Source organism: Ahaetulla prasina, chromosome 9 (assembly GCF_028640845.1).
Source record: "Ahaetulla prasina isolate Xishuangbanna chromosome 9, ASM2864084v1, whole genome shotgun sequence".
NCBI classification, from domain to species: Eukaryota; Metazoa; Chordata; class Lepidosauria; order Squamata; family Colubridae; genus Ahaetulla; species Ahaetulla prasina.
The window spans coordinates 14,280,959-14,307,347 of NC_080547.1; the positions used below are offsets into that span (position 1 = coordinate 14,280,959).

Consider the following 26,389-nt stretch of genomic DNA (forward strand, 5'->3'; position numbering starts at 1 on the left):
ATGTACCGGAAACAAATCCGTTGTATGTGTAATCATGTAATCACACTTGGCCAATAAAGGCTTCTCTTCTCTTCTCTTCTCTTCTCTTCTCTTCTCTTCTCTTCTCTTCTCTTCTCTTCTCTTCTCTTCTCTTCTCTTCTTCATTCCAATATCTATTCTATTCTATTCTATTCTATTCTATTCTATTCTATTCTATTCTATTCTATTCTATTCTATTCTATTCTATTCTATTCTATTCTATTCCTATTCTATTCTATTCTTCATTCCAATATCTATTCTATTCTATTCTATTCTATTCTATTCTATTCTATTCTATTCTATTCTATTCTATTCTATTCTTCATTCCAATATCTCTTCTCTTCTCTTCTCTTCTCTTCTTCATTCCAATATCTATTCTATTCTATTCTATTCTATTCTATTCTATTCTATTCTATTCTATTCTATTCTATTCTATTCTTCATTCCAATATTCTATTCTATTCTATTCTATTCTATTCTATTCTATTCTATTCTATTCTATTCTATTCTATTCTATTCTATTCCATTCATTATTCTCTTCTCTTCTCTTCTCTTCTCTTCTCTTCTCTTCTCTTCTCTTCTCCATTCCAATATCTATTCTATTCTATTCCATTCCATTCCATTCCATTCCATTCCATTCCATTCCATTCCATTCCATTCCATTCTATTCTATTCTATTCTATTCTATTCCATTCTATTCCATTCCATTCCATTCTATTCTTCACTCCAATATCTATTCTATTCTGTTCTGTTCTGTTCTGTTCTGTTCTGTTCTGTTCTCATGACTAAATGCATACATACATACATAATCATGGTTTGAATGAAAACAGAGAAAAATAGCATACCAATAGAAGAGAAATATTTGTAGTTCAAGGTTGACCTATGGGGTTCCTTGGTGCCCTCTGAGCTTGGTGGTTTTCTTGCAGACATTTCATGACCCAACTAGGTAACATCATCAGTGCTGGAAGGGTGCTCTCTGGTTTATATACAAGTGGCTTTCCCTGTCAGTGTTGGTAAGAGCTATCAACAGGCACACAGAGATAAACAATGTCTACATACTAAGCAAGACATTTGTTAAGTGAATTTTGCCCGGGGAATTTATGACCTTTCTTGATGCCGTTGTTAAGCGAATCATTAACATTGTGATTGTTAGTAGCACGGTTGTTAAAATAAATCTGACATCCCCATTGGCTTTGCTTCTCAGACGCTTGCAAAAGTTTATCGCATGACACACACACCCCGGGCACCCCAACCGTCATAAATATGAGTCAGTTTTCAAATGTCTGAATGTTGATCACATGACCGAGGGGAGGTCATAAGTGTGAAAACCGCTCATCAGTCCACTTTTTCATGCTTTTGTAACTTTGAATGGCCACTAAATGAACTGTTATAAGTTGAGGAGTACCTGCTGCCCGTTTTGTTGTTGTTGTTGTTTGTTTCCTTCTTAGCTTTTTCATTGCCTTTTTGGAATGGCGTGTGAATGAGTATGAACTCTCTTCCCCAGTGGTGTGATATTCAGCTGGTTCACGCCGGTTCGGACAAACCCGTAGTGGCACTATGCTGTCCTATTTCGCCATGTTTTCTAAGCCATGCGCATGCATGCAAGCCACGCGCACGAGCAAAGCGCCTGCACAGAAGGCCGGGCGCAAGCACATTTTCAGTGCGTGGCAAACCGGTGGTAAAATTATGTGAAACCCGCCTTCTGCTCTTCCCCAGTCTCCTAGCAAAGGAATGGTGTGGCTCAGGCTGTAAGAAGCCTGTTATTAAAACACAGCAGCCTGCAATTACTGCAGGTTCTAGTCCCACCAGGTCCAAGGTTGACTCAGCCTTCCATCCTTTATAAGGTAGGTAAAATGAGGACCCAGATTGTTGTGGGGGGGGCAATAAGTTGACTTTGTAAATATACAAATAGAATGAGACTATTGCCTTACACACTGTAAGCCGCCCTGAGTCTTCGGAGAAGGGCGGGATATAAATGTAAAAAAAAAAAAAAAATGGAGACCAGAGGGAAAGAAGCCAGGAGAAAGAGAGTGTAATTTGAGTAAGAAACCTAATGTGCTTTCTGACTTATTATAACTTCAAACTGCAGCATCAGTACAAAAAAAAAAAAAAAAAAGTGAAAACCGTGTGCATGACTTTCTTTCCAGCCAGGTTAGCAAAATATGCTTTGACTTCCAGTCTTGAAGTTTTGTAGGTTTTTTTTTTTTTTCATTAGCAGAAAAGACAATTCTTCCCTTCCCCCCCTTCCCCCCCCCCGACATATCTTACATTTGGACTGCGATTTTCCTACTGCCGCAGAATGCTCTGTTCTTCAATATTCTCCCATTGTGTTTTATTTGTTTAACTTCCTTACCGCGTATTAACCCAAAGCTGTTATTTCCTGGGGGTGTGGGCGCTGGTGGAAATATGGAAGCCAGATGGTTGCGATCACCACACAGACGTTAACTTCCGGATCCAACCATAAGGATGAGCCAGGAGACATTCAATTTTTACTCTGAATTCTTCCTCTAGCATCCTCAGGCAGAGGAGTAGATGCTGGGAATCTTTCTGCAGCTACAGTATTCCTTGAAGCTCAGGACATACAGTGGTGGCCAAAATTGGGGAAACCTTTTGGGGAAAGTGTATTTTTGAGGTTTGATGGCTAATAACACCACTTTTTTTGTGTGTGTGTTTCAAGATAATCTTATTCCACTGCTGGAATGGCCTGAGAATAGCCCAGACCTTCACCCAATTGAAAATCGATGGAGCTGCCTAAAGAAACTTGTTAGTCAGAAGCGACTCAGCAATAAAACCCAGTTAATAGAAGCCATCGTTCAATCGTGGTTTCACATCATAACAGCTGCAGAACTAAAAGACTTGGTTCACTCCATGGGAAGACGTTGTAAGGCCGTAATTCATGCTAAAGGTTACCCAACTAAGGATCAACCATGGTGATCATTTTTGTATATCTCGTTTTTTCTATGGTGATCATTTTTGTATATCTCATTTTTTTCTACGTGTTTCACTTTTCTTCTTTATACTGTAACTGCTATTCTAATAGCAAAACCTTCATAAAAGTGATTGCATTACATTCTTGATTAAATTGTCTTTCCATTGATATATAATTTTATAGTATTACTCCAAAAAAAAAAAGTAGTGTTATTAGCTAGTTTTAGAAAATACACTTTTCCCAAAAGGTTTCCACAATTTTGGCCTCTACTGTAGACCTTAGAAGACCAAGGAGTTTCTAGCTTCTGATCATTGTTGACCTAGTCAATATCACCATGTCTTACTTAGTTTTCTGGGATTGCCCAGCATCCTGAATTGTAGCTACGGGTTAACTGGGTTGTATTTCAGTATGTCATGCAAAATTGATAGCGGTCGAGGGTCTTTTATAAGCAGCTCCATACTTGCTTTCTTCTCTGTAGGCTGCAGCCCATTTCTGTTTCTGTTGCCTTTGTCATGATGACTCGACCGATGGTAGCAAAAGCTGGAAAGAAAATGTTCTGAAGAGAACAACAAGTCCCTCTCAAGGCCAATTAATAACCCAAGGGAGGAGCTCGCTGCTGAGAGTTACTATTCAGTAGCTGAGCCTTTTCTTCCATATGTTTCCCTCCAATTATCCAGGCCCCTGTAGAAATGGTTACCCTGGAGGAAATCAGAGGGAACAAAGCGGATGAACGGTAGACAAGTTTAAATCCCTTCCTTCCTTCCTTCTAGCCCTTCCTTCTTGCCTCCCTCCCTCTATTTCCTTCCTTCCTTCCTTCCTTCCTTCTTTCTTTCTTTCTTGCCTCCCTCCCTCTATTTCCTTCCTTCCTTCCTTTTTCCCCTCCTTCCTTCTTTCTTTCTTTCTTGCCTCCCTCCCTCTATTTCCTTCCTTCCTTCCTTCCTTTTTCCCCTCCCTCCTTCCTTCCTTCTTTCTTGCCTCCCTCCCTCTATTTCCTTCCTTCCTTCCTTCCTTCCTTCCTTCCTTCCTTCCTTCCTTCCTTCCTTCCTTCCTTCCTTCCTTCCTTCTTTCTTGCCTCCCTCCCTCTATTTCCTTCCTTCCTTCCTTCCTTTTTCCTCCTTCCTTCCTTCCTTCCTTTTTTCCCTCTCTCCCTCCCTCCTTTCTTCCTTCTTTCTTGCCTCTTTCCCTCTATTTCCTTCCTTCCTTCCTTTTTCCCCTCCTTCCTTCCTTCCTTCTTTCTTGCCTCCCTCCTCTATTTCCTTCCTTCCTTCCTTCCTTTTTTCCCCTCTCTTTCCTTCCTTCCTTTCTTTTTTTCCCTCCCTCTTTCCTTCCTTCTTTCTTGCCTCCTTCCCTCTATATCCTTCCTTCCTTCCTTCCTTCCTTCCTTCCTTCCTTCCTTCCTTCCTTCCTTCCTTCCTTCCTTCCTTCCTTTTTTCCCTCCTTCCCTCCTTCCTTTTTTCTTGCCTCCCTCCCTCTATTTCCTTCCTTTCAGATGGGTCTTAATTGATTTGTGTGTGTGATTGAATACTAGAACAACAGAGTTGGAAGGGACCTTGGAGGTCTTCTAGTCCAACCCCCTGCTCAGGCAGGAAACCCTATACCATTTCGGAACAAATCATTGTCCAATCTCTTCTTGAGATTGAGATTCCAGTGATGGAGCACCCACAACTTCTCAAGGCAAGTCCTTCCACCGATTAATTGCTCTCACTGTCAGGAAATGTCTCCTTAGTTCAGGTACCTTAAACCGGATCCTTGGTTTGAAACCTCCTGCATTGTGTACACACAAAGTTGTGCCTCTTATTGAAGAAGGAGCGATTTAAGAGCATTCAAGAATAAGATTTAGGGGCTGCCGAAAAAGCTCCAGCTGTCAATGACTTCATTTTCTTGTGTGTCCTTTACCTGGGGAGTTTCAGGAAGGAAAGGTAACATGAAAAGCTCTAAGGTTTTGATGTGTCCCACTCCTCCTCTGATGGCCGGGTCGGGGAAGTCTGTATCAAGCATGGCCACAAAGCCTCCACAGCTTTGCCTAAGTTCTGTCAGAGTTCTCAGGGCAGGCAGGAGTCCAAGATGTGACTTCAGCAATCCAAATTAGACTTTGCCTGACTCAGAGAATGCCAGAAAGCAGATCCTTTATATAGGCTATGGGGTGTGGCTCCATGACTCAGCACTTATCCAGGCCTGCCCCTCCCTTCCTTTGCTCCAGCTGTCAATGACTTCATTTTCTTGTGTGTCCTTTACCTGGGGAGTTTCAGGAAGGAAAGGTAACGTGAAAAGCTCTAAGGTTTTGACGTGTCCCACTCCTCCTCTGATGGCCGGGTCGGGGAAGTCTGTCTCAAGCGTGGCCACAAAACCTCCACAGCTTTGCCTAAGTTCTGTCAGAGTTCTCAGGGCAGGTAGGAGTCCAAGATGTGACTTCAGCAATCCAAATTAGACTTTGCCTGACTCAGAGAATGCCAGAAAGCAGATCCTTTATATAGGCTATGGGGTGTGGCTCCATGACTCAGCACTTATCCAGGCCTGCCCCTCCCTTCCTTTTGCTGACGTCACCTCTCCATTCTCCGGAAGCGTGGGTCCCTCCAGCCTCCAGCTGCTGGTAATTCCAGCTTGTGACTGGTTTCATGTTCCTCATGTTCACTGTCGTGTCCCACTCCTCCGCTGACGACCGGGTTAGGGAAATCCGTATCAGGCGTGTCTCTGCAGCTCTGCCAAAGACCTAGCAAAGTCCTCAAGGCAGGCAGGAGACCAGAAAGTGACTTCAGCAAGATAAGGTAGACTTTGCCTGACTCAGAGAATGCCAGAAAGCAGATCCTTTATATAGGCCATGGGGTGTGGCTCCATGACTCAGCACTTATCCAGGCCTGCCCCTCCCTTCCTTCTGTCGCCGCCGCCTATCAATTCTTCTGAAGCGAGGGTCACTCCAGTCTGCAGCTGTTGGTAATTGACCTTCCTCAGGCTCACATGCTGTGGGGGAGGGGGACGGGTCTAATTGCTCCGTTTGCCTGGGCATGGAGCCAGGGCTGGGGGCTGGAGGCACTTCTTCTTCCTCAGCCTGTCTGGGCATGGAGCCAGGGCTGGGGCCGGGAGGCATGCTAGGACATTCCTCAGTGTTCGGAAGCAGATAAGAAGGCCCCGGCTGCGGGGAAAGCGGATGAGGCACAACATTCACATGCTGTGGGGGAGGGGTTTATTTGCTCAGTTTGTCCGGGCATGGTGCCAGGACTGGGGGCTGAAGGCATGCCAGGCCATTCATCTTGCTCAGTCTGTCTGGGCATGGTGCCAGGACTGGGGGCTGGAGGCATGCCAGGCCATTCGTCTTCATTATCCATCTCTGGCTGAGATAACAGGAGATGAGAGGGGCCCGGCTGCGGAGAGGGGGGCGGGCGAGGCACAACAGGTTTTTATAGCAACACGAGGAAGGAATGGAACAGATTTTGAGATGAGAGGAATCTGTCCTTTGGATGCAATCTGGGCTATATTTTTGAAAGGGACCCCGGTTCTGGAACAGTGACAGTCACAAAGTCCTAGATGTGTTGCCAAAAAAAGGCCAAGAGCCCCCCCCCCAATTGAAGTCCCTTTCTGCTCTTCCACCTTCTTTAGTCAGGAGGGGGCTCCAAACACTCAAAATCCAGTGGATGGAAACTAATCAAGGAAGAGAACCAACCTAGAACGAAGGAGAAATGTCCTAACAGGGAGAACAAATTAACCAGTGGAACGGCTTCCCTTCAGAAGTTAGGGGTGCTCCATCGCTGGAGGTTCCTAAGACGAGATTGGACAACCATCTGTTCTGAACAGTATAGGCGCTTGCCTGCTTGAGCAGGAGGTTGGACTAGACCAGGGGTCCCCAACCTTTCGGACCTCAGGGACCACTAAATTCATAATTTTAAATCCCGCGGACCACTGATATGATCTGCCTAATGACCACCTGGGTGGGCGTGGCTAGGTAGTCATGTGACTGGGTGGGCGTGGCCAACTCGTTGTCACTCACGTCAAGGGGTGTCTCATCGGCCTCTACTCACCCCTTCCCTCCCAGCCACTCTTTGCCTTCCCGTCTGGGCTCTTTAGGGCCCCAACAGGAAGCAGTTGTTGGAGCTAAGCAGCCACCATGAGAAAGAATTGGCTCAGTTCAAATTGGATCTGACCAAGAAAACTCAGCAGAAGCACCTCACTGAGGACTAGGAGCATAGGCTTTCCAAGCAGAGGGAAGACCTGCAAGAGGGCAAGGCCAGGTACTGGCACCTGGAGGCTCAGCGGGATGAGATGGTCAGTTCCAGGCCATGAGGCAGTCCCACTGGAACGAGGCCCTCCGGCTCTTCACCACCAGCAGCGCTTCCCTCCAGCCTTCACCCAAAGCCCTGCATCAGGAGGCTGAAGCAGACCCCAAGTCGGAATTACTGCCCTCCTCTGACCCACACAAAAAGACCCCGAAGGGGGAGACTCTGCAGCAACACATATTCATTGCACGTATCCAGCCCAGGAACCGTAGTTTGAGGACCCTTGATTTAGTGCAATATAAAAAATGTAAATAATTCTTCTGCGGACCATCAAAATTTTCTCACGGACCACCAGTTGGTGACCGCTGGACTAGAAGACCTATGAGGTCCTTTCCGACTTTGTTCTTCTGTGTTAAAAAAACAAAACAAAAACTCCTATCCTGACCAGAAGATCTTCTCTGAGAACCTCTTGCTCCTGGAGGCTTGTGTTGGTACACGTGTCTTTGTGTCCTGAGTAGAGCCTCAATGTTCTCTCGTGCCACCTGCTTCAGTTGATCAGCTGCTTCCTCCACCCGTTTATTTGCTGATGATGGCAGGAGGTAGCAAGCTTTGAGCTCCTGGGGGCGGGGGGAATGTTGTTTTCAGGTGCCGCGTTGGGAATTAAGAAGCAGTGGCTCAACCTTTCTGATAGCACACACACTGCAGCTGAGATCATGCCCAGGTGGAGCTGGGCAGGCAGGGCTAGTTTGTTTCTTAAGAAGTGGGAGAGAGAAGAGCCATCTCAAGATACACACACGCGGAGAGAACTCTGAGCATCAGGGACGACCGCACCGCAGTTCCCGAAAAGAAGCAATCAAAACTATCCAGCCAAGATCGTTTTAATTCTCAGAAGTGGGAGAAGGACTCAGGAAGGAAGCTGTTGGGGAAAATCTGGTGAAGACTGTGCCGTCCAGAAGTTCTCTCTTCTGGAGACCTGGAACCTATGGCGTTATCCCTCTGAGGGATCTTGACTTGAGAAGAGAAAGGCCCATGCGCCAAGCGTTCAATACACACGTTGCCTTTTGGACCTGTTTCTATGGCCTGGACTCTGAACCGACGTTTCCTTCAGGACTAGACAGTTGGGGCACCTTGAGAACTTCGGGGAAGCTTTCTATGGGTTGTGGTCTCCTGCGTTACCTGCCAGCACTTTGCCAAGCCCAGTCATGGTCCAGAACCTTGATTCCAAGAAGATCTCCTCCAACTTAGGTGCAAAGCAAACTTGCCATCTCCGGTTAGCTTCCTTGAGAAAAAAGTTCTCCTTTCTCAGACTTATGTAAGTATATCTGGTGTATCTTTGGACGGCAGGGAGGGCTGTGTCTTGCTAAAGCTGGGGGTGCGAGTGTGAGATGGGAAGAGCGGCTTGCTGGGATCGCGCTCCAGTTGCTTTGTGGGAAACAAACAGATCAACCAGCAGGTTGAAATGCAATTAGATCTCCCGGTCGTCGGTTTTTTTTCAGACTTATTCTGCTTCTGAAAGGGAGGTTCCATTAACCGTCTTTAATACCTGTTGATGGACAGGCTCTCTAGTCATTGATTTCATCCTTTTTGAAGCTAACTAATATAAGAGCTACGGGACGCGGTGGCTCAGTGGCTAAGATGCTGACCTTGTCGATCGAAAGGTCGGCAGTTCAGTGGTTCGAATCCCGAGTGCTGCCGCGCAACGGGGTGAGCTCCCGTGACTTGTCCCAGCTTCTGCCAACCTAGCAGTTCGAAAGTAGGTAAAAAAGGCAAGTAGAAAAATAGGGACCACCTTTGGTGGAAAGGGAACAGCGTTCTGTGCGCCTTTGGCGTTTAGTCATGCTGGCCACATGACCACGGAGACGTCTTTGGACAGCGCTGGCTCTTCAGCTTTGAAACAGATATGAGCACCGCCCTCTTGAGTCAGGATAGCACATATGTGCGATGGGAAACTTGACCTTGACCTAAAATAAGAGCTGCCTTTACAACCTCTGGTGGTGGAGTCCATAAATTGGAAGTAGGTTTTACTTCATAAACCATAATAGTAACAGTAACAGAGTTGGAAGGGACCTTGGAGGTCATCTAGTCCAACCCCCTGGAAGGGATCCTGAGGGGCTGAGTGGGCTCTAGGTAGGGGGATCTGAATGGGAGGGACGGATCCCAGGGAATTGCAAAACAGTAAGGGGGGGGGGAGGTGTTGACTTTCTATTTTCCAAAGCATTTGAAGGCAGGACAAGAAGCAACGGATGGAAACTAACCAAGGAAAGGACCTGCCTAGAATTTAGCAGAAATTTCCCGACAGTTTTCCAGAACAATTAATCCATGGAACGGATTATCTCTAGGAGTCGTGGGTGCTCCATCACTGGAGGTTTTCAAGAAGAGATTGGAGAGCCATTTGTCTGAAAAGGTATAGGCAGGTTCCCTGCTTGAGCAGGGGGTTGGACTAGAAGACCTCCAAGGTCTCTTCCGACTCTGTTATTCTGTTATCTGAATCTCCAGAGGGAGATGGATGGAGGTTCAGTTTTTTTTTTTCCCTTTAGAAAGGTTAATACTGCAGCCAGTCTGTTTATCTGGTTCTTTGGCTGGGATGATGAAGAAGTGCTAAAAGCTCCTTTCTCTAGGTCAGTGATGGAGATTTGGAATTTGACCTTTGCCGGAACAGGCAAGGACGGTCACCCTGAATGGATGCACTCAATGTTTGTAGGGGGTGCAAATCGTTGGGGGGGAGTACTGTGATGCAATTTGGGTTGTGAAAAGATGTAGAGAGTGTTGTGTCTCGTCCAATCTCACCTCAGCCGGGGTCTTCTTATCTGCTTCCGAACGCTGAGGAATGTCCTGGTATGCCTCCTGGCCCCAGCCCTGGCTCCATGCCCAGACAGGCTGAAGAGGAGGAAGTATCTCCAGCCCCCAGCTCTGGCTCCATGCCCAGGCAAACGGAGCAACTAGACCCCTCCCCCTCCTCCACAGCATGTGAGCCTGAGGGAGGTCTATTACCAACAGCTGCAGACTGGAGTGACCCTCGCGTCAGAAGACTTGATAGGTGGAGGCAACAGAAGGAAGGGAGGGGCAGGCCTGGATAAGTGCTGAGTCATGGAGCCACACCCCATGGCCTATATAAAGGATCTGCTTTCTGGCATTCTCTGAGTCAGGCAAAGTCTAAACATATCTTGCTGAAGTCACTTTCTGGTCTCCTGCCTGCCCTGAGGACTTTGCTAGGACTTTGGCAGAGCTGCAGAGGCACACCTGATTCGGATTTCCCTGACCTGGCCATCAGCGGAGGAGTGGGACACGACAGAGAGACACTCCAGAAGGGGAGTTTGGGGGATTTTGTTTGTTTTTCTAATCTGTGCTAAGTCTATTTAGGCCTTGTGCTAAGGTGTATTTATGTCTTAAATGGAGGGAAGAACTTACTGTAAGCCGCCCTGAGTCTTCGGAGAAGGGGGGGATATAAACGTAAACAAACAAAAAAAAACCTTTGGTTTTGCTCGGTGTCAGGGTTCTGATGGACGCCCGTACGCTCTCACAGAGAGGGTCTTCTCAGGGTGCTGTCCGCCAAACAGTGTCGGCTGGTGGCCCCCAGGAGCAGGGCCATCTCTGTTGGAGCTCCGACGCTCTGGAATGAACTTCCCCCTGGCCTACGCCAAGTGCCTGATCTTCGGACCTTTCGCCGTGAACTAAAAACATATTTATTTATTCAAGCGGGACTGGCATAATAGATTCACTATTTTAAATTGGGTTTTTATTGTTTTAGGGTTTTAAATTTTTAAATTTTAATGTTGGCCTTTTTTGTAATTTGCTTTGTTTTAAATTCTGGTTTTAATTGTATATATATTGAGTTTTATCCTGGCTGTACACCACCCTGAGTCCTTCGGGAGAAGGGCGGTATAAAAATCTAAATAAATAAATAAATAAATAAATAAATAAATAAATAATTAAATCATGAGCCTCAAACCAAGCTTCAAAAGAAATCCAGTTATCTATTAGGAGCTTCATGTCCCCACATTCCAAGTGAAGCCAACTCTGACCCCACATAATTTACTCCCCAATCATGACCCTGTTTCCCTTCTACCCCACCCCAAGGTCTGTCATCAATCACATTCGCCCACAGAGCAATTTCACGGGTTGTAGAGATCACTTCCCTCCGGCTGCTGTGGGTAACCCTGGGAGACAGCCTTGAGAGGCTGGAGTGTATTTCTGTTTTTGGCTGCCATGCTGCTTCGTCGGTTTCCCATCCCCCTCGCCTATGGCAACTCAAGAGGAGGGCAGGGATGCTTTGTGAGTTGACACGTAGGGAGGCAAGAGGCAGCATTTAGAGCAAGACCCAAAGATGTTTTTTCCCAAAAGAAAACTGGACTTCCTTGATTTTTTTCCCTTGAAAATGTTTTGCTTCTCATCCAAGAAGCTTCCATAGTTCTGAATAAGACCCAAAGGAGCTTTTCCCAAAAGAAAACTGAACTTCCTTGTTTTTTTTTTCCCCTTGAAAATGTTTTGCTTCTCATCCAGATTAGTATTTAGATTAACAGAGTTGGAAGGGACTGTGAAGCTCATCTAGTCTAACCCGCCCCCGCCCAAGCAGGAGAAGGTTCTACAGTTCTGAATGCCTAGTCCTTGAATGTACCACCAAAATTGATCCCAAAATTTATGTCGGTAAATGAGACATTTGTTTAGTTTTTTTTTCCATTGTACAATCTTTCTTGCCATAGTTGTTAAGTGAACCACACAAGGGGATCACATGACCCAAAGGCATTGCAATCGTCATAAATATGAGTTGCCAATATCAGTTGTCGAGCGTCTGAATTTTGATAATAGAAATAGAATAGAATAGAATAGAATAGAATAGAATAGAATAGAATAGAATAATAGAATAGAATAGAATAGAATAGAATTTTTTTATTGGCCAAGTGTGATTGGACACACAAGGAATTTGTCTTTGGTGCATAGGCTCTTAGTGTACATAAAAGAAAAGATACCTTCATCAAGGTACAACATTTACAACACAATTGATGGTCAGTATATCAATATAAATCATAAAGATTGCCAGCAACAAAGTTACAGTCATACAGTCATAAGTGGAAAGAGATTGGTGATGGGAACGATGAGAAGATTAATAGTAGTGCAGATTCAGTAAATAGTCTGACAGTGTTGAGGGAATTATTTGTTTAGCAGAGTGATGGCCTTCAGGAAAAAACTGTCCTTGTGTCTGGTTGTTCTGGTGTGCAGTGCTCTATAGCGTCGTTTTGAGGGTAGGAGTTGAAACAGTTTATGTCCAGGATGCGAGGGGTCTGTAAATGTAACCCTAACCCTAACCCGACTTACCATGGGTCGTGTGAAAGTGTGAAAAATGGTCCTAACTCACTTTTTTTTCAATGATTTTGTAAGTCGAGGATTACCTATAAATGCCAGAGGAGGGGACTAAGCGTTGAGAAACGATGTGGGGAAAACCTCATGCCCCACCAATGACCCTTTGCTGCCGTGAATTTCCCCCCACCGGTTGAGTCAATAGTGGTTAAATATTTGCATAATATCTCTCCCACACAGCCTGCTTGAAGGCAGCCCTGCAGTTCACTCGCTGCAGTTTATGGTAATAGTTGGTAATTTACAAACAGATTGGCTGGAAAATTGTGGTTAAGAGACACATGAACTGAGGGGGCGGCTGAAGTTTGAAATTTATCACAAACTATTATAAGTGACTACGGTCATGCAAACACCTCTTGAGTTGGCCTCCTCTCATTTTGTGGGATGTCAGTGTGGAGAATTGTAGAGATTGGGGCCCAGAGTTTCTGAAAAATTATTAAGTGAAGAAGCTCAAATGCTGAAGAACAGCCATGATGTCTCCCAGGGTGGTTGGATTTCAAGATTGTTTAAGAAATAGAGGAAAAGGTAAAAGGGCTACCAAAATGGCGGAAGGAGTGCAGACCCGATCATGACGAACAGTGAAAAGAGCTATGTATATTTAAGTTGTATATTTAAGGTCAAGAGGAGCCAGGATACTTGTCTTCATCTATCTGTAGAGCTGTCTTCACAGAGCTGTACAGCAGTTGAACTACAGGAGGTTTAGTCCAGGGGTGAAATCCAGCAGGTTCTGACAGGTTCTGGAGAACCGGTAACGGAAATTTTGAGCAGTTTAGAGAAGCGGTAGCAGAAATTTTGAGCAGTTTGGAAAAGCGGTAGTGGAAATTTTGAGCAGTTCGGAGAATCGGTAATGGAAATTTTGAGCAGTTCGGAGAACCGGTAATGGAAATTTTGAGCAGTTCGGAGAAGCGGTAGCGGAAATTTTGAGCAGTTCGGAGAAGCGTTAGCAGAAATTTTGAGCAGTTCGGAGAAGTGGTAGCGGAAATTTTGAGCAGTTTGGAGAACCGGTAGCGGAAATTTTGAGCAGTTCGGAGAACTGGTAACAGAAATTTTGAGCAGTACAGAGAACCGGTAGTGGAAATTTTGAGTAGATCGGAGAATCGGTAGTGGAAATTTTGAGCAGTTTGGAGAACCAGTAGCGGAAATATTGAGCAGTTCAGAGAACCGGTAGTGGAAATTTTGAGCAGTTCAGAGAACCGGCAAATATCACCTCTGGCTGGTCCCAGAGTGGGGTGGGAATGGGGATTTTGCAATATCCTTCCCCTGGAGTGGGGTGGGAATGGAGATTTTGCAGTATCCTTCCCCTGCCACACCCACCAAGCCACACCATGCCCACCAAGCCACGCCCACAGAACCAGTAGTAAAAAAAAATTGGATTTCACCACTGGTTTAGACTTATTCTCATTTGCTCTAGAGAATAAGATTAGAAGGACTAATTGGAAGATTAGAAACTTCAAAGATCATCTTCATTTAATGACCCCGTAATCCCTTGCGGGATGGCGTCTGGGCAACTGAATGGAGCTAGCAAACACAAAGTGTTTTAATGGCCTGATGTCCTTCCTGTCACCAATGTGGAGTTTTGTTCAGCAGATACATTCTCAGTGTGCCCAGAGAGAGAAATATCTCCCTCTACCTAGGATGGATGCGGTGGCTCAGTGGCTAAGATGCTGAGCTTGTCGATCGAAAGGCCGGCAGTTCAGCAGTTCGAATCCCTGGTGCCGCGTAACAGGGTGAGCTCCCGTGACTTGTCCCAGCTTCTGCCAACCTAGCAGTTCGAAAGCACGTAAAAAATGCAAGTAGAAAAATAGGGACCACCTTTGGTGGGAAGGGAACGGCGTTCCGTGCGCCTTTGGTGTTGAGTCATGCCAGCCACATGACCACGGAGACGTCTTCGGACAGCGCTGGCTCTTCGGCTTTGAAACGGAGATGAGCACTGCCCCCTAGAGTCAGGAATGACTAGCACATTACTAACACAAAGACTAGTACCTTATCTAGGATCCAACTCACAGCCTTCAAAGATGTAGCTTCAAAGATGTAGAAACTTCAAAGGTGTAGCTTCATAATGGACAATTAGGAACACCCATAAGAACTGTCAATCCATGGAATGAGTAAACATTTAGTGTGGTTTCTTCCTCTTACAAACCAAGGATGGACGATGATATGTTGGGGGTGCTAGAGTGAAGTCCAGTTGCCTTTTGGGAAGAAAGCACCTTTGGGACAACCATGACCTGGATGATTGAGGATCTCTATAGACTTAACAGCTCACTTCCTCACACCTGTGGATGGGATAAAGGATTTGAAAAGGGGATGGAAAGGGGGATCAGGCAAATGGAGGGAGGGGGGAGAGGAGAGAAAGAATGGAGTTATTCAGATTCAAATGTGGGGCATGTGAGACCGATTACAAATACCTCATCAATTAGCAATTGTAAGGTGTTAAAAAACCCATTGTTTTTGTTAATACCTTCTGAGATACCTAGAAAACCTTTGGTTGTGTTTGAGTAGCAGTTTCCAGTTCATTAACACTGGCATAGTTTTACACAATGTAAGCCGCCCTGAGTCTTCAGAGAAGGGCGAGATATAAATTCAAATAAAATTAAAAAAAAATAGTTTTGCTCGAAAATAATGTTAAAATGCTTCAAGGTTCTTTTAAATAGGAGCCAACAGTGTGCTACAGCTGCCAAAAAAAGCCAACACAGTTCTAGGCTGCATAAACAGAGGGATAGAATCAAGATCACGTGAAAGGTTAATACCACTTTATAAGGCCTTGGTAAGGCCAGACTTGGAATACTGCATTCAGTTTTGGTTGCCATGATGTAATAAAGATGTGGAGAGTCTAGAAAGAGTGCAGAGAAGAGCAACGAAGAGGATTAGGGGACTGGAGGCTAAAACATATGATGAATGGTTGCTGGAAATGGGTATGTCTAGTCTGATGAAAAGAAGGACTAGGGGAGACATGATAGCAATCTTCCAGTATCTCAGGGGCTGCCCCAAAGAAGAGGGAGTCAAGCTATTCTCCAAAGAACCAGAAGGCAGGACAAGAAGCAATGGGTGGAAACTAATCAAGGAGAGAAGAAACTTAGAACTAAGGAGAAATTTCCTGACAGTGAGAACAATTAATCATTGGAACAACTTGCCTCCATAAGTTGTAAATGCTCCAACACTGGAAATTTTTAAAAAGATGTTGGATAACCATTTTTCTGAGGTGGTGTTGGGTTTCCTGCCCACACAGGTGGTTGGACTAGCAGACCTCCAAGGTCTCTTCCAACTCTGTTATTCTATTCTATTCTATTCTATTCTATTCTATTTATTTATTTATTTATTTTGTCACAACATCATACAAAAAGATTATATAGTATATAAACATATAAACATATATAGGAAGAAGAAAAGAAAAACAATAGGACAGGAACGGTAGGCACGTTTGTGCGCTTATGCACGCCCCTTATGGTCCTCTTAGGAATGGGGTGAGGTCAATAGTAGAAAGTTTTTGGTTAAAGCTTTTAGGATTATGGGAAGAGACCACAGAGTCAGGTAAACTATTCCAAGCACTGATGATTCTGTTGCAGAAGTCATATTTTCTGCAATCTAGATTAAAGCGGTTAACATTAAGTTTAAATCTATTGGTTGCCCTTGTATTATTGCAATTAAAGCTGAAGTAAACCCTATTCTATTCTATTCTATTCTATTCTATTCTATTCTATTCTATTCTATTCTATTCTATTCTATTCTATTCTATCCTACTCCTACTCCTATTCCTATTCCTATTCCTATTCCTATTCTACTCTTTAGTCCTTTTTAAAAAAAACCCTGATGTCAAACTTCTGACCATTAATTATTTTGTTGGAAGATTGACCTGTTGGATAGAATCCAGAGGGGCATGGCTGGCAGATGATGCGATATGTCACATTCAAGGAAGAACATGAGAAAGCATCTCCAGTGTCCATATATGTTGGGACCTGTGTTGGTGGTGTAAGTTGTGCAAGCGAAATAGACATTTGGCTTTGCAGTAGGGTCTGCTTTCCTTCCCATGGCAACGTCGTCCTTTTGTTGGGTTTCTGTTGTGGTTGTAGATGTTTGTGAGAATCAGTTTGACGTTGGTCGGTCGCTTATACACAAGAACGTGTTTGCTGCTTTCTGAGAAAGGGCTGCGTCACTCTCAAAATAGGAATTGCAGCCTACACTCACAATGTATTTAATTGTGTTGAACTGAAGCAGGCAGCTTGGTTTTGTTTTGGTGATCTGTTTTGGTGATCTGTAGAATAACAGAGTTGGAAGGGACCTTGGAGGTCTTCTAGTCCAACCCCCTGCTAAGGCAGGAAAACCTATACCATTTCAGACAAATGGTTATCCAGCATCTTCTTAAAAATTTCCATTCACAACTTCTGGAGGGAAGTTGTTCCAATGATTAATTGTTCTCATTGTCAGGAAATTTCTCCTTAGTTCCAGGTTGCTTCTCTCCTTGATTAGTTTCCACCCATTGCTTCTTGTCCTGTCCTCAGGTGCTCTGGAGAATAGCTTTCTCCCTCTTCGTTGTGGCAGCCCCTGAGATATCGGAAGACTGCTACCATATCTCCCCTAGTCCTTCTTTTCATCAGATTAGACATATTTTTATTTATTTATTTATAATTAAATTTCTATACCGCCCTTCTCCCGAAGGACTCAGGGCAGTATACAGCCTTATTTAAAACACATAAAATACACAATATAAATCACAGATTTAAAATGCATTTAAAACGAAATATTTAACAGGCCTAATTAACTAAAAAGGTCAAAGACCGATATAAAACCCTTAAACTTTAAAATTTTAAATAAATTAATACATTAATAAATTAATTAATTAAAAACACTTAGGCTAATCCCGCCCGATTGAATAATAAGGTCTTCAGTTCCCGCTTGAAGGTTCGGAGGTCGGGGAGTTGGCGTAACCCCGGAGGTAACTTGTTCCATAGGGTTAGTGTTGCCACATACTGTTGTGTCTTGTCCGCTCTCACTGCAGCCGGGGTCTGCTTATCTGCTCCCGAACACGGAGGAATGTATGCCTCCCGGTCCCAGCCCTGGCTCCATGCCCAAGCAGGCTGCAGAGGAGGGAGCATCCCCCGGCCCCAGCCCTGGCTCCATGCCCAGGCAAATGGAGCAGCTAGACCCCTCCCCCTCCTCCACAGCATGTGAGCCTGAGGAAAGTTTACTTCCAACAGCTGATTGGAGTGACCCTCGCATCAGAAGACTGGATAGGCGGAGGCAACAGAAGGAAGGGAGGGGCAGGCCTTAATGAGTGCTGAGTCATGGAGCCACACCCCATGGCCTATATAAAGGATCTGCTTTCTGGCAGTCTCTGAGTCAGGCAAAGTTGAACTTATCTTGCTGAAGTCACTTACTGGTCTCCTGCCTGCTCTGAGGGCGGGCAAGACACAACAGCTTTGGAGAATAGCCTGCTCCCTCTTCGTTGTGGCAGCCCCTGAGATATCGGAAGACTGCTACCATATCTCCCCTAGTCCTTCTTTTCATCAGATTAGACATATTTTTATTTATTTATTTATAATTAAATTTCTATACCGCCCTTCTCCCGAAGGACTCAGGGCGGTATACAGCCTTATTTAAAACACATCAAATACACAATATAAATCACAGATTTAAAATGCATTTAAAACGAAATATTTAACAGGCCTAATTAACTAAAAAGGTCAAAGACCGATATAAAACCCTTAAACTTTAAAATTTTAAATAAATTAATACATTAATTAATTAATTAATTAAAAACACTTAGGCTAATCCCGCCCGATTGAATAATAAGGTCTTCAGTTTCCGCTTGAAGGTTCGGAGGTCGGGGAGTTGGCGTAACCCCGGAGGTAACTCGTTCCATAGGGTTGGTGTTGCCACATACCCAGTTCCTGCAACCGTTCTTCATGTTTTAGCCTCCAGTCCCCTAATCATCTTTGTTTATTCTGTTATCTTATAGAAGTGCAATAAATCACATACGCAGAAGTTAGCCTACAGAGAAAAGAAAATGCATGATGCTCTTTTGTTTCCTGCATCTCTCAATCTCCGCACAATTTCAAGGTAATCTCTCCACCATGAGACATCTGCAGCTTGCTCTCCTTCCTCCTCTTCCTCCTCTGCATTTTCAGAGAGAGCCATGTGTTTTTAATTATCTTGGGCTGCAGAGGTGGATGTCAGGAAAGGCCTGTAGGAGAGCGAAGATGTTTCTTATAAATAATTTTTTTAAAAAAAAAATGATTTCGGTGCATTGGGAGCCTGGAAGGGAAAACTAAAAATACGATAGAATTATAGGGTGGCTTCACAGCACCAGTTGACCACATCAGAAATTTTGCTTTGCTGAGACGGCAGAAAGAAGAAAAGGTTCACACAAACCCATGTCTGGGAGAAGCAAGGAAGCCAATGGCTTCCCAAGGATTGATGTGCCAATGTCATCTCCCCAAAATAATTGTGAGGGTTTGATTGCATGGTTGCAATCAAAGTCCATTTTAGAAGAGAATAGAATAACAGAGTTGGAAGAGACCTTGGAGGTCTTATAATCCAAACCCCTGCTCAGGCAGGAAACCCTACACCATTTCAGACAAATGGTTGTCCAATCTCTTCTTAAAAACTTCCAGTGTTGGAGCATTTACAACTTCTGCAGGCAAGTTGTTCCACTGATTAATTGTTTTAACTGTCGGGAAATTTCTCCTTAGTTCTAAATTGCTTCTCTCCTTGATTAGTTTCCATCCATTGCTTCTTGTCCTGCCTTCAGGTGCTTTGGAGAATAGCTTGACTCCCTCTTCTCTGTGGCAGCCTCTTAAATATTGGAACATTGCTATCATGTCACCCCTAGTCCTTCTTTTCATCAGACTAGACAAACCTAGTTCCTGCAACCGTTCTTCATATGTTTTAGCCTTCAGTCCCCTAATCCTCTTCGTTGCTCTTCTCTGCACTCTTTCTAGAGTCTCAGCATCTTTTTTTATGTCGTGGCAATCGAAACTGAATGCAGTATTCCAAGTGTGGCCTTACCAAGGCCTTATTAAGTGGTTTTAACTCTTCACGTGATCTTGATTCCTCCCTCTGTTTATGCAGCCTAGAACTGTGTTGGCTTTTTTGGCAGCAGCAACACACGTCTGGCTCCTATCTAAATGGTTGTCCACTAGGACTCCAAGATTTCTCTCACAGTTACTACTATTGAGCCAGGTACCACATACACCGTACCTGTGCATATATCTTTTTACACTTCCAACATAACGTAGAGCTATTTGGGTACATCTTAGCTTCTTTCTTCTTGCTAAGAAAAAAATGCTTTTAAAAGGCTCTGACCATCCCAGCTGAGCCGCACGATCGTCAGAGGCTTTGTTTTTTTACTTTTAAAAGCATTTTTTCGGCTGAAGAAAAAATGCTTTTAAAAGTAAAAAAAACAAACACCTCTGATGTTCACGCGGCTCAGCTGGGCATGGAGGAGGGGGGCGGGGATTTTTGCTACCGGTTCTCTGAACTACCTGCCACCATCGCTACCGGAGCGGGTGATCTGGTCTGTACCGGGAGCATTTCACCCCTGTATTATATGGAACAAAGCTGTGACTGAATCTGCTTCGGAATAGATTCTCATCTATTTATCATTTCTATGCTTTATTTGGCTGGCTTGGTCTACCTCACGGATTATAATACAGAATAGAATAGAATAGAATTTTTATTGGCCAAGTGTGATTGGACACACAAGGAATTTGTCTTGGTGCATAGGCTCTCAGTGTACATAAAAGAAAAGATACCTTCATCAAGGTACAACATTTACAACACAATTGATGGTCAATATATCAATATAAATCATAAGGATTGCCAGCAACAAGTTATAGTCATACAGTCATAAGTGGAAAGAGATTGGTGATGGGAACCATGAGATGATTAATAGTAGTGCAGATTCAGTAAATAGTTTGACAGTGTTGAGGGAATTATTTGTTTAGCAGAGTGATGGCGTTTGGGGAAAAACTGTCCTTGTGTCTAGTTGTTCTGGTGTGCAGTGCTCTATAGCGTCGTTTTGAGGGTAGGAGTTGAAACAGTTTATGTCCAGGATGCGAGGGGTCTGTAAATATTTTCACGGCCCTCTTCTTGATTCGTGCAGTATACAGGTCCTCAATGGAACAATGGAATTCCACAGCATACTGTGGAAACAATATTTAAATGTATTTTTTTTAAAAAAAAAATACTTTTAAGAGAACAATGTATGTACAACCTGGTGGAAATTAAGAGATGATATACAGTATATTTGCAGAGATGGGAATTGGTTCAGCTGGCTGTCAGTTCCTTCTCAAGCGTTTCCATTTCGCTGGTATGACTTTCTCCTCCCTCAGGTTTCATTAATGTTGAGACTGTCTCCTTGTGACTCTGTTTGTGTGTTTTAAAGCAACTTTCACACTTCGGGGGAAAAGGGAGGATGGCCTTTGCATACGCTTGTTTTATTTTTAAAACAGCAATAGACTTTTTCTTTTTTTAAAAAAAAAAATAACCCAAAAGAAACGCAAGGTGTGTTGCCATGCATCTCCCGAAAGACCATTTCGTCAAAAGTTATTATTATTTTTTATAACATATTTTTTATTTTATAAACAAACAAAACATTTAATACATCCATCATTCTTTCCGGTGTTTTCTTCATGGCTTCCTCTTTTCATTGTTTCTTTTTTCTTCATTTCAATTTAATCTAGTACAATTTTTTCACAATATTCTATTTTTTTGAGGGGAAAGTTTTTTTTAATTTTTTTAGACAAACAAACAAAAAAACATCTTCAATACAGATACAGTGTGTTGGTTGGTCGATTACAAATCTTTTGTGCAATTTCAAGATATACATAACATATGTTTTGTCTAATTTTGCATTTTATCCATCTCATATATATCCAAATATTTTCATCAATTAATCATTTAATTAACCCTAGATATTTCATTCTCTCATTTCGCATAAGATATTCTAGATTTTATATTAATCATATTGCATCATTCATTCCATCATCTTAAGTCAATATATGTTTCAACAATTCCTTCATTAATAAAAACCTCTCTCAAGTTTTATTTAACATATTTTTCCCTCTAGCCATTGGTAAAATAAATCCCATATTTTATAATATTGTTTATCTTCCTGTTCTCTAATTTCAAATGTCGGTTTACTCATTTCTGCACATTCCATTATTATAAGTACAATATTCTAATTGTACCATTTTTTTTTACATAACTATCAGTTGCTTATCTATATAAGATGATACCTTGATGAACGTATCTTTTCTTTTATGTACACTGAGAGCATATGCACCAAGACAAATTCCTTGTGTGTCCAATCACACTTGGCCAATAAAAAATTCTATTTTATTCTATTCTATATTTTTTTTCTCTAACCGATGCCGTCAAAAGTTATTCGATGCAGCAAATCACAGAATGGGGAGAGCCCAATATTTGATTTCTGCATAGTAGCTTACTGAACATCATGTGACCTTGGACAGACAAACCCCCCCTCCTCCCTTACCTCCCCCCTCCCCGACTTCTACATCACTCAAGGGCAGAGCAAGTCCTTCACATTGTGGTAAGCCTGCTGGTAAAATCACTCACAAGTGACTTCATTCTGGTGAATGCTCCCCACAGCTGCCTTCTTGTTATCGGTCCAGAGGATGGGGAACCAACCCAGTGGCAATGGGTGAGGCTGTCGCTTTGTGGGAGAGGTCACAGTTGCTGGGGTGCTGTGTTCGCCCTCTGACATCTTCCCACTTGGTCTAAAGGAGACGTTGTGCCAGCCTTCTTCATTCCTCCCACCTTCCTCAAGATTGGGGACTTTCTCCTTCTGGCGACATCTTGCTTTCTGCAAGATGCTCTCTGCACGCGCGGGGGTGGCCCGTTAAACCTAATCCTCTGGAGATGGCCGTCAGCTCTGCGCTGATAGGGTTCGATGGGATGGAAGAAATGAGTCAGCAACCAGGAGAATGGAAAGGAAGTGCCCAAGTCACCTGGCTCCCTCTGCTCATCTGCTTGGAGAAGAAACGCGGCACAGCCGGATGGAACCGTGGACCAACAACCCTCTTTGAAAAAGGTTCCTTCCCTTTTCCAAAGCTGCCTCCTCGTTTATGTTTTTATTTTTATTTTCCAGGTTGCTTCGTGAATTAATTTTTGCTGACAATCAAATTTTTCTTCCCTGTACTCCTTGGAGAGGCAAGGGTGTGCAAAGAGATAGAGTAGGTGCCAAAGACCAAAACATGACAAGGAAGGACGTTGTGATGGGATTGGAGAAACCCCTCAAGGTGAACTTCTCCTCATTTGGCTATTCCCAGTCCTGGGTTTGATTCCGAATGTCCAACACATTGGGGTTTTACTCTTCTTTTGAAGAAGACTCACTGCAACTCGGCCTCGGGTGTCTTTGGAACTCTCTGTTTGCAAATTTTAACCTGCGCCCGTCAAGGACATCACTAGCAACTCGCCTGAATTTTTTTTTTTCCAAAGGCAGCTGTGACTTTAACATTGATCCTTCAGTGAAAGCGGCAAAGAGCGAACAGAAGAAAAATAATAAACGGACAAGGCCAGCTTTTGGAAGCTGTTTTCTCTGCCTTGCCCTGGGGGCTGAAACGTGAGTGTCATTTAAAAAAAAAAAGTTCTTCTCAAGCTTCCAGAAAGAAAGAAAGAGAGAGGGGGGGGAAGAAAGAGAAAGAAAAAGAAAGAAAGAAGAGAAAGAAAGAGGGGGAAGAAAGAGAAAGAAAAAGAAAGGAAGGAAGGAAGGAAAGAAGGAAGGAAGGAAGGAAGGAAGGAGAAAAAGAAAAAGAAAGAAAGAGAAAAAAGAGAAAGAAAGAACAAGAACAAGAACAAGAAAGAAAGGAAAGGAAGAAAGGAAAGAAAGGAAGGAAGGAAGGAAGGAAGGAAAGAAAGAAAAGAAAGAAAGAAAGAGAAAGAAAGAAAAAGAAAAAAGAAAGAGAAAGAAAGAAAAAGAAAGAAAGGAAAGGAAGGAAAGGAAAGGAAAAGAAGGAAGGAAAGAAAGAAAAAGAAAGAAAGAAAGAGAGAGGGGGAGAAGAAAGAGAAAGAAAAAGAAAGAAAGGAAGGAAGGAAGGAAGGAAGGAAGGAAGGAGAAAAAGAAAAAGAAAAAGAAAGAAAGAGAAAGAAAGAGAAAGAAAGAAAGAAAGGAAGGAAGGAAGGAAGAGAAAGAAGGAAAGAAAGAAAGAAAGAGAAAGAAAGAGAAAGAAAAAGAAGAAAGAGAAAGAGAAAGAAAAAGAAAGAAAGGAAAGGAAGGAAAGGAAAGGAAAAGAAGGAAGGAAAGAAAGAAAAAGAAAGAAAGAAAGAAAGAAAGAAAGAAAGAAAGAAAGAAAGAAAGAAAACAGAAAGAAAGAAGGAAAGAATGCCAGCAGTTTAGATTTGGCTAGAAAAGCTTGCCAGGGGGTGCAATCCAAGTTGTCTCTTGGATTTAAGAGGCTACTTTTCATTTTTTTCCCTCTTTTGGGGTTGGTTTCTCGTGCTCTCGGGGGGACGGGACGACAGAGGGTTCCGCTTGAGCTTTTGAAAGGCAAGGCAAAGAGTTTTGCACTTTTCGCCACTGAGATTCTGGGCAGCCCACCGCTTGTCTTCTGCTCATGGTCCTCCTCCTCTTCCATCTCCCTGCTTTCTGATCAGCCGGAAGCCCGTTGGGTGGTAAGATGGCAACATGTGCAATCTCACTACATCATGCGCTCTGACAAGGTCAGCCTTTTCCATCATTGGTCCTTCCCTTCCCCTTTCCATCGGCCTCCGGCTTTTCCCCTTCCTCTCCCTGCCTGCTACCCCCCCAAAGAGCATGGTGCCAAACATGCAATTTTTAAAATTTCCTTGGTCAAATTTATTGGCTGCCCGCCTTGCCGTAGGGTGAGATCTCCTCCTCCTTGGCTTTGCTGCCATGTCCCTTCCTCTCTCTCTCTCTCTCTCTCTCTCTCTCTCTCTCTCTCTCCATCCCTCCATCTCTCTTGAATTATTTATTTTGAACGATTTCTCTTCTGCTGCATTATTTCTCTCTCAAAATAATGGCAGACGATCCAGCTAGAAACGGATGTTCTCTCTGCGGAATCCTTGGCGCTGCCGTTTCCCTGATTTGGCCAGCGCTGATGATGTTGCCTAGCTGGGTAATGAAATGTCCACGAGAAAACAACAGCCAAGCTCCGAGAGAGCATCAGGCGCTCCAAAGGCCAATCCTGAATTACAAATAGTCTCCTCTGTTGAATTTCTCTCTTTTTTTAAAGGGTGTATCGTTTTGCCTTTTGGGATAGGATAGCCAGCTCAGTGGGCTCGGATCAAAGGATCTCGCAAAATAATGGAATCCAGCTAGACTTCATTATTTGGCAGAGGGGATTTGTGTCCCAGATGACTGGCTCTTTCTTTCTTTCTTTCTTTCTTTCTTTCTTTCTTTCTTTCTTTCTTTCTTTCTTTCTTTCTTTTCTTTTTTCCTCCCTCCCTCCCTCCCTCCCTTCCTCCCTCCCTCCCTCCCTCCCTTCTTTCTTTCTTTCTTTCTTTCTTTCTTTCTTCCCTCTCCCTTTTTCTTCCCTTTCTTTCCATTCCTTCCTAACAATACACACACACACACACACACACACACACACACAAAGAGGGGAAGCTCTTCCTTCCTTCCTTCCTTCCTTCCTTCCTTCCTTCCTCTTTCTTTCTTTCTTTCTTTCTGTCTGTCTGTCTTCCTTCCTTCCTTCCTTCCTTCCTTCCTTCCTTCCTTCTTTCTTCCTTCCCTCCTTCCTTCCTGTTCTCCCTCTCTCTTTGTTCTCTTTCTTTGTCTTTTTCTCTCTGTCTTTTTCTTCCTTCCTCTCTCCCTCCCTGCCTCCATCTTTCTCTATCTCGCTATCTCTTTCTCTTTCTTTCTGTCCCTCTGTCTTTTCCTTCCTTCTTTCCTTCCTTCCTTCCTTCCTTCCTTCCTTCCTTCCTTCCTTCCTTCCTGCCTTCCTGCCTTCCTGCCTGCCTTCTTTCCTTCCTCCCTCCCTCCCTCCCTCCCTCCCTTCCTTCCTTCCATCCTCAGGGTGTGTACATCTGTAGTTGACAGTAGTAGCCCAGTGAAAACGGAACATAGAAAATCGAATACATTTGTCTACCAAACTTTGATTAATAGGGCTGGGGAAAGCAGGCATCATCTGCCCAAGGGCTCCATTTTGAGCACCGGAGGTGAGATGATTCAGCCTCAGGGGTTCAAGCCAATTGTCGGAAGCGATGTGCCTATCAGGGCTTTGAAGCTGTGCTTCTCTGCCTCTGCCAGGGGCTTCTGAGCATGTCATGCCCAGTGAACCATTGAATGGTGAGAGAAGGGATCCCCAAGATGTCCCCAAATCAAGGAAAGGCAGTTTTCTGTTCAAAATATTAGAGTTCCTTGTGTTTGCTTTTCAAATAATAGGAACTTCAAGGCTGACTGACTGCTTCAGATAAGACGCATTGGCTTTGTTCTCTAATGATTTTTTTTTGGTACTTCTATATTCATTTCCGAAGGGGATGTGGTGGCTCAGTGTCTAAGGCGCTGAGCTTGTCGATCGAAAGGTTGGTAGTTCAGCAGTTCAAATCCCTAGTGCTGCGTAACGGGGTGAGCTCCCATGACTTCTCCCAGCTTCTGCCAACCTAGCAGTTCGAAAGCACGTAAAAAATGCAAATAGAAAAATAGGAACCACCTTTGATGAGAAGGTACCAGCATTCCGTGCGACTTTGGCGTTGAGTTATGCCGGCCACATGACCATGGAGATGTCTTCGGACAGCTTCGGCTTTGAAACGGAGATGAGCACCGCCCCCTAGAGTCAGGAACGACTAGCACACATGTGCGAGGGGAACCTTTACCTTTACCTTATTCATTTCCAGTTCCTGCACTTAGCAGCAATCCTCCTTCTACCAATATGGCTTCCTCCTTTTTCTCTTCTTAGATCTCCTCTCTT

At 43.8% G+C, this 26,389-nt stretch overlaps 1 protein-coding gene across 5 annotated transcripts in view; it reads left to right on the forward strand.

The window, feature by feature from the left end:
• Positions 1-26,389, forward strand: part of GRAMD1B (GRAM domain containing 1B) — a 186,087-nt gene that overhangs the window by 37,203 nt on the left and 122,495 nt on the right. The gene's annotated exons all lie outside the window — the stretch shown is intronic.